The sequence below is a fragment of the Fringilla coelebs genome (assembly GCF_963513975.1).
Source record: "Fringilla coelebs genome assembly, chromosome: 26".
NCBI lineage: Eukaryota > Metazoa > Chordata > Aves > Passeriformes > Fringillidae > Fringilla > Fringilla coelebs.
In genome coordinates this window covers 1,875,830-1,884,974 of record NC_140052.1, presented here as the reverse complement: position 1 = coordinate 1,884,974, position 9,145 = coordinate 1,875,830, and positions in this window count along the sequence as shown.

Here is a 9,145-nt window from a genome sequence, read left to right as displayed (position 1 = left end):
AGAGAAAGGGAAATCACAATTCTTATCACTCGCTGTGCCTGTGTTGTGCCAAAGCAGAATGCAATGTGGAGATTGTTTACCCACAGTGATGGAGTTTGGTTCCTTGGCCTGTCAGGGCCAGGTGTGTGTGTCAGGACTGTTGGGACAGGCACGAGATTCTGGGCAGTGTGAGCAGGTGAGTGCTTGGCAGATTCAGTTTAGATGCAATGCATATAGCACAGTATAATAAAGTAATTCATCAGCCTTCTGATATCCATGGAGTCAGCTGCATCCTTCTCTCTCCCCTTCGCTGGAGTCGCCTTTGATTTACAATAGCCCTTTGAGGAACGTTTGGAGGAGCTGGGGCTGTTTAGCCTGGAGCAGAGGAGGCTCAGAGGTGCCTTTATTGCTCTCTACAACTCCCTGAGGGGAGCTTGCAGACAGGTGGGATCGGTCTCTCTGACAGAACCAGAGGGCACAGTCTGCAGCTACAGCAGGGAAGGAATCCCAGAATCCCAGAATGATGAGGTTGGAAGAGACCTCTGAGATCATCGAGTCCAACCTGTGCCCCAACACCTCACCCAGACTACAGCACCCAGTGCCATGGCCAGTCTGTTTTAAACACATCCAGAGATGGTGATTCCACCACCTCCCTGGGAAGAGCATTCCAGGGCTTTATTATTCTTTGGGTGAAAAATTTCTTCCTCATATCCAACCTACACCTTCCCAGATGTAGCTGGAGCTACAGCAGCATTCACAGCTGGTTCTGCCCAGCACAGGTACTGCAGGAGGAACTCCTCTTATTCATAAAGTAAGGTGATCTGCAGGGAATTAACTTTGGACCCCATCCCAAAGCTGAAAGAAAGAGCAGATCAAATTCTGTGCCACTCTGGAAAACACAACAGTGCTTTTCTGAGAGTGAACTGAAGAAATTTCAGTATCTGCAGGCAAACAATGAACCTCTTTCACATTCTACAGGATTATGTCTGTATTCCTATTAATTCAGTCATCTAATTGCAGACAATCTGGTTTCTATGCTGTAATCTGATATTGGCACAAAAGTGATACAAGTCTCTTGCCATTGAATCCTTTTTACTCTGAGGAAACAGTTCAGGTATTGAGAGATGCTTATCAAAGAGCAGGAGCTCTGTGGTCCCAGCTGGAGCTGAGCTATCCTGCTTCAAGGAGAAGGAGCTGCTTGGGGAAAAGCACGTGTGCCCACCTGGATAAGCTGAGGATGCCCTTCTCCTTCCCAGAAGTACCAGCCTGTACAGCAGGAGCCAAGTGACCAGTACAAGGGTGTCACCCTGATTTTTTAAGATTTTCTGAGCCTTCTGATGTTTACATTCTTGTAGCAAACTTTCTCACACGCTTTCTGTAAATAACTCATTGTTTGGCATTCTTTTATAGAAGAAGAGAAATTTGATGGGCTGTTGGTTTGTGCAGTGTCATTGGAGAGGTGGCACTGTCACCCTCCAACCCACTGCCACTTTTGGAAATCTGTAAATGTTGGAGTCAGAAAATAAACTTCTCTTTTCTCCACCTTGAGGGCAGTGGTGTGTGCTCGTGTTGTTTCATGTCCTAGAGTGACACAAGGGCACTTAGAAGGAGCACCAGGGAAGACAGGATGACTAAAGACAACAGAGAAGGTGTACTCAGAGCAAACAAGGAGCTTTCAAGGATCAGATGTGGCCTGTGAAATATTGTCTAGGGATTTTGGAAGTGACTCAAGTTCTCAGTTGGCCCAGTCTGTTTGATAACTGTATCACTTCCATCTCGGAGGGAACAGAAGGGCCACTGAGGAAAAACAGGGTGGGAAAATGTTTCACTGTACAGACTTCTCCACATCGAAGATTTTCTAAGGCAGAAAGCCCCAGTTTCACAAGAAAGGGGAATTGTTTGGGACACAAAGGTCAGGAGAAACAATGCAAAACGTCAGAGCCATAAACAGAGCGAGAGCCCCTGGCCCCACTGTGCTGGGACTCTCTCAGCCGCTCTGCCAAGAGAGAAACAATGGCTCGTACCTCGCCAGCACAGCACAAATTCCAGACTGCCCCTGGGAATTCCAGACTGCCATTCCCTGTGCTGCCAGCTGCTGAGCACGGAGCCAGGCTGGTCTGCTGGGAGCCCAGGATCCCTGCAGGAGATTGAGCCCAGGATCCCTGCAGGAGAATGAGCCCAGGATGATCTGCTGGGAGCACAGGATCCATGCAGGAGAATGAACCCAGGATCCCTGCAGGAGGAGCCCAGGATGATCTGCTGGGAGCACGGGATCCCTGCAGGAGAAGGAGCCCAGGACATGCAGCAGAAGGAGCCCAAGCTGATCCTCTGGGAGCTCAGGATGATCTGCTGGGAGACCAGGATCCCTGCAGGAGAATGAGCCCAGGATGATTTGCTGGGAGCACGGGATCCCTGCAGGAAAAGGAGCCCAGGATCCATGAAAGAAAAGGAGCCCAAGCTGACTCTGTAGGAGCCCAGGATGATCTGCTGGGAGCCCAGGATCCATGCAGGAGAAGGAGCCCAGGATGATCTGCTAGGAGCATGGGATCCCTGCAGATCCCTGCAGAAGAAGTCCAGGATCCATGAAGAAGAAGGAGCCCAGGATGATCCTCTGTGAGCCCAGGATCCCTGCAGGAGAAGGAGCCCAGGATCCTTGTAGGAGAAGGAGCCCAGGACATACAGCAGAAGGAGCCCAAGCTGATCCTCTAGGAGCTCAGGATGATCTGCTGGGAGCCCAGGATCTATGCAGATCCCTGCAGGAGAAGGAGCCCAGGCTGATTTGCTGGGAGCCCAGGATCCCTGCAGATCCCTGCAGGAAAAGGAGCCCAGGATCCCTTCAGATCCCTGCAGGAAAAGGAGCCCAAGCTGATCCTCTGGGAGCCCAAGCTCCCAGCAGGAGAAGGAGCCCAAGGTGATCCATGCAGATCCCTGCAGAAGAAGTCCAGGATCCATGAAGAAGAAGGAGCCCAGGATGATCCTCTGAGAGCCCAGGATCCATGCAGGAAAAGGAGCCCAGGATCCATGCAGGAAAAGGAGCTCAGGATGATCTGCTGGGAGCCCAGGATCCCTGCAGATCCCTGCAGAGAATGAGCCCAGGCTGATTTGCTGGGAGCACAGGATCCCTGCAGGAAAAGGAGCCCAGGATCCCTGCAGATCCCTGCAGGAGAAGGAGCCCAGGATGATCCCCTGGGAGCGCAGGATCCCTGCAGGAGAAGGAGCCCAGTATGACCCACTGGGAGCCCAGGATCCCTGCAGATCCCTGCAGGAGAAGGAGCCCAGGATGATCCTCTGGGAGCCCAGGATCCCTGCAGGAGAATGAGCCCGACTGTTTCACAGCAAGCAAATGTGTTTTTTGTTTTTTTTCTGTGAGTAAATGACTGTGAGGAGCTGCTGTAAACACTGCACTCAGAGTCCAAGAAACACAGAGCTGAATGTTACCTGTCACAACACACTGCCAGCCCCATCCTGCCCGTCTGCCAGGAGCTGGCTGGGGCTGCAGGCGCCTGGCTGCTGCTGTTTGGGCAGCTCCACCACAGGGATGCTCCAAAGGAGGAGAGAGAGCACAGCCCTCTGCTATTTGGAAAAAAAAAAAAAAAACCATGCAGACAAATCACAGAGCTTTTCTTAATGCTGCCATGATACACAAATAAGAGGCTTAAATATAATTATAGGTTGTTTAATCAGTGAGAATAAAGAAATATGTAGTAATTGATGCCATATTTTATAAATATCCTAACTGTTTAAGAAACGGAAAATGTTTTCAAAAGAAATACTTTAGCATAATGATTATAAAGCCCTTTAATGTGAGAGAGCTGCTTTCTGAAGCCAGTTTTAGATTCAGGCTCATGAACATAAATAGAGTTAATTGCCCTTCTGTGTGAGCTGGATGTTAGCACATTCCAGCAGAGCGTGCATTTTCCAAAGTGCCAATTCCAACACATTCCACCCTGTGCAATTTTTGCCTTTCTGAACAGCACAGAGAACAGGCACATCTGGGCAGGGGTAAAGCGAAGTGAGCCTTGGAGATGGAGTGAGACATCAACTGCTGGCCCAGATGTTAGCTGGGTATTCAAGTGAAAATGTGTTTTTTTCTGATTTCACCCCATAAAAGAGAGGACATTGATGTGGAGATGGTGATGGGGGAGAAGGGATGCTGGTGGCTCCTTCCCTCTTCCTTCTCAGAAAGTGCAGTTGCACCGTGTGGCAGTGCAGAGGGATGTGGTGCTCCTGGTGAGAAGGGGAAATCCTTCTTCAGAGGCAGCTCCTCAGCTGGCAGCCTCCCCAGGGGCAGGACGGACACACAGCCATGGAAAACTGCCAGAGTGTGCTCTGCTCTTCCCTGGAGCGGGCAGCAGGACAGGTGCCATGCAGCAGCCATCCCTCAGCCTCCCCAGCTGCTCTCCCAGTCCCCTGTGATCCCACTGAGGCCACAGTGCTGAGGGACCTTCCTCCCCCAGGCCACAACACAAAACTCGATTATCGCGTTATAGAGAGAAAAGCAAATGAAAGTACAACACAACTCAACCCAAAGATCCTACAGAAACAAAACATCTACGTGCCCAAGAGTCAACAGCACCTTGGATTTGTGGCAAGAAGAGAGGGACCAGTTTGTGTGTCATGCTAAAAATAACAAAGCCATCCCCGTTTGGAGGTTTGGCATTCCCAGCTGCCGGAGCCCAGCGTGGAGCAGCCCGTGCCAGTGACCCGTGTCAGGGCTGCCTCGGGGCACCTCCTTCCCTGGGGTTTTGGGTTTCTGCCTTTAATGAGCTGGTGATGAGTGACCCTTCTTCACTCCCGGCCCTTCGGGGAGTCAGGAAGAACCATTTCAAATCCAATTTCCTCCTAGGGATTTTCTGAGCCTGGGGGGAAAGCGCTCTGTTGAGACAGCACAAGTCCCAGCTCCCTGCTGCAGCCCTGCTGCCTCTTCCAAGTGTCTGTCACCACATCAGATGGCCAGGCACGAGTGGCACTCCTGCTGCCATTGCAAATTCCAGCCTGTGGAGCTTGTGAGGATCCCCAGGACAAGGGAAGAGTTTAATCTGACTCCATGTCTCAGAAGGCTGATAAGAATATATAATATAATATAATATAATATAATATAATATAATATAATATAATATAATATAATATAATATAATATAATATAATATAATATAATATAATATAATATAATATAATATAATATAATATAATATAATATAATATAATATAATATAATATAATATAATATAATATAATATAATATAATATAATATAATATAATATATATAGCATTACATTGCATTGCATTACATTGCATTACATTACATTAATTATATTATATTATAATCTTACATTATATTATAGATCTATATAAATGCTATACTATATTATGATATATATACATGTTTTAGATCATATATATGATATATAGCATTATAAAATGATATCTCATATAATATATATGATATATAGCATTTATTATATGATATATATTATATATATCACATATATAAATATATTATATATATAATATATTATATATATTTTATATATATATGATATATATTTTTATATATATCTATTATATATATAAAAATGCTATACTAAAACTATACTAAAGAAAGAGAAAGGATACATCAGAAAGCTCAACAAGAATGAATAATAAAAACCCATTGGTCTCAGAGAGCCTGACACAGTTGATGGTGGTTGCTCATTAATTAAAAACAATTCACATGCTCCAGCATCTGCCTGGGGGGATGCTGAAGATGCAGAAAAATCTGCATTTTGGGCTCTTTGGGATCAGTTATTGGGTTAAAAAGGAAAATAATCTAGGTGTCAGTTCTTAATTGGATAGTTTAGCTTTAAAAGACCTTGGGATGAAAGATTGTTGGCCATTTTTGCAGGGCTTTTCCAGCCTGCTGAGCCTGGTGAGGACAGCGTGCAAAACTCTAGATAAGATAACAATAAACAAGACCGAAAAAAATCCAGTGGGTCTCTCTTCCCTGACACAAGACCACTCCAGGAGGGTCTCCCCTGACTGGGGAGCCCCCTGGGAGGGCCCAGCCAGAGCCCCAGAAGTCGGGATGCAGCACAAGCTCCAGCCAGGCTCTTCTGGACCCTTCCAGGGGTCCCTGCTCCTGGTCAGCAGCAGAGCCACAGTTTGGGAAGGACAGCAGTGCATCTGGCTCCGTGCCTGAGCTAAACACAGCCTCATCCATCAGCAGCTTGGCTTCTCGTTCACATGATGGGCTTGATCTTGAAACCATCTGTTTTCCCTCAGCTTGCATCCAGCTTTCACTTGGACAGCAGGGCCCTTTCCAGCTACAGCCCCGGGGCATGGGGGTGGGAAGGCTGCTTCACTGGCTGCTCTCTGGGGCCAGAAAAAAGGAATTGGGTTGGAGACACACACCAATGCCCCTTTTCTTGCAGGTAGGGGTAAGACTGGCAGGACTTGCTAGTGAGAACAGCCAGAGCAGGAGCCCTGGGACAGAGCTCAGAGGGTGCCATTGGGGCTGCTCATGCAAGATCTGTGCAGTGGGGTCGACCCCATGCACTTCAGGTGATCAGAGCCTGCAGCACACCAAAAAAGTCCTTTTTCCAGTGTAGGACTCCAAGACAGAAGAGTGCTCTCAGCACTGTAAAGAAACTCCCAGCAGTTTCATTCAGGCAATACTTTTTTTAACCTCTCTGTAGGTTTTCTCCTCCAAAAGAAACGTGATCTGGAGTCTGTCACCAGGAGCCTCTGAGTGCCCTGGTTGTGGCTTGGGGCTTTGTTTCTTTTCCAGGGAGCAGAACCAACCTGTTCACTGAAGGGGTTCTTTTCTTCTCTCCTTGGGATTGCTTTTGCTTTATCTCAAAAGGCTGTTATTAACTGACAGCTCGCTGTAAACACACATTGTGAAAAGTGCAAGCAGACAGCAGTGCCTGTGTCCTGTACACACAGTTCTTGAGCCTCTCCACAGTGATCACAGCCAGGATTCCTCTGTGTCCCCATAACAGCCCCAGCACCTGCCTGGGGGGAAAAGCAGAGTTCTGAAAAGCAGAGCTCTGGACTGCACTCCTGTCACAGCCAGGATTCCTCTGTGTCCCCACAACAGCCCCAGAATCTGCCTGGGGGGAAAAGCAGAGCTCTGGGCTGCACTTGTGTCCCCATAACAGCCCCAGAATCTGCCTGGGGGAAAAGCAGAGCTCTGAAAAGCAGAGTTCTGGACTGCACATCCCATTTGGGCTCACCTGGGAAACCAGTGCAGAAAGCACCTGGCCAGCTGTGCCTCCTGGCCTGCAGAAGCCCAGGGATGGAGGGAAGGTGAGCACAGGGACAGAGCTGTGTGTGCCCCTCAGGCCTTTCCCTGCCTCATCTGAAGCAGAGTCTTGCCCAGCTGAGCTGCACAAACAGCCCCAAAATCCACCAGAGTGAGCTGTGCACTTCTAGAGGTGCAGAAGGGAAAGAGAGCATCTCCTGCAGGTGTTTCTCCTTCCCTGGGCCAAACCTCGACCTGGCACAAGTCAAAGCAATGCCCAGAGGAGCTGATGAGAGTGAGCCTCCCATGGTGACACCACTGGGCACACCTGGGGATGCTCTGTGAGTCTCAGCAGCCCGTGGTGCCCAGTCTGCAGGGGCAGGTGAGGTACCAGAGAGCGAGGGTGATCAAAGTCAACTGCTAAGGAAACGTCTGGAGACAGCAGCACGCTGTCAGGCTCAGGATAAGCACTGTCTCCTGCATGCACACAGATAGCTGGGAGGGCCCTGCAGAGGTCATTTCCAAGGAATGGATATGGAGGAGATTTTTGTATTAACCCTTTGGTTGTCTTGGCATTGCAGTTAAATTACTCACAGTTGCTGTAGGCTGCACCTTTCAGATCAGCTGCTAGACAAGGCTATGACCCAAGCCCTCGGGGCTCACATCCACAGAATCCCTCCCTGGCTGTCGGGCACATCTCCACCCTCGAGGGACAATCGTGGCTGCCCCATCGCTGGAGGTGTTCCAGGTACGGATTATGAGCAGCCTGATCTAGCAGCACGTGGATGGTCTTTAGGGCCCCTTTCAGCCCAAACTCCTCTGGGATTCTGCGCCCATTTGCTTCTGTCGGGCAGCCACGGAGAGTTCGGCTCGGGGGAGAACCGGAGGCGGCTGCAGAGCTGGGGCAGGGCAGCGCTCGGGGTCCGTCCCCGCTCCCGGCCCGATCCTCTCTGCCACCGTGAGATGACACCCGGCCCTCGGGCATCCTCCCGGGCATTGCGGGGGCATCCCCCCGGGCATCCCCCCGGGCATCATCCCCCGGGCATTGCCTGGGCATCCCCACGGGCATCAACCCCTGGGCATCGTCCCAGCCTCTCGGGCATCCCCCCGGGCATCAACCCCCGGGAATCCCCTCGGGCATCAACCCCCGAGCATCGCCCCAGGCCCTCGGGATCGCCCCCTGCCACCTCCCCGGACATCCCCCCGGCATCAATCCCGGGCATGTCCCCGGCCCCCGGGCATCCCCCCGGGCATCGGCATCGCCCCTAGGGCATTCCCCCTGAACATCACCCCGGCCCCTCGGGCATCCTCCGTGCATCCCCCCGGAGCCCACCCCGCCGCTCCACATTCGCCGGCGCTGTCTCGGCCGAGCCTCCCCGGGCAGCCGCCGGTGGCTCCGAGCCCGTCCCACGCGGAGCCCCCGGTGCCTTTGTTCATTGTTCCTCCGGTCGCAGCCAGCGGGAGCTGCGTGTTCTGGCTCCTGGACGGGCTCTTCACACAAAGCTCAAAGCTCCTCTCTGCTCTGTTGGAGGCTCCACTGACACCCAAGCCTCAAACTGAATGTGTCTCCTCATCTTTGTCTGAGCACAGAAATGCCATGGGTGCACAGCCCAGCATCCCACGGCCCTGCAAGGAAGACCTGCCACCCTGATTGTGCAGGGAGCATCCCAGCAGCTGTGAGAGCCATCAGAGCTCACCATGACATAAGAGACTGGGCCTGACAGGAATTATCCCCTTCTCACTCATTGCACCTCATAAAAACAACCCTTGGTCAGCACAAATTCTTTCATGTTCACTTACAGCATCTATTTATAATATCAACAAAACCACAGGACATAACAGCTTCAGCAGGCTCAGAAGCTTCCAAGAGCTGCAGACAGAGGAGGGTTTCCACCAGCAGCAATTCTCCAGCAAAGCAAGAGAGCTTTGTGGCTGAGACTGCG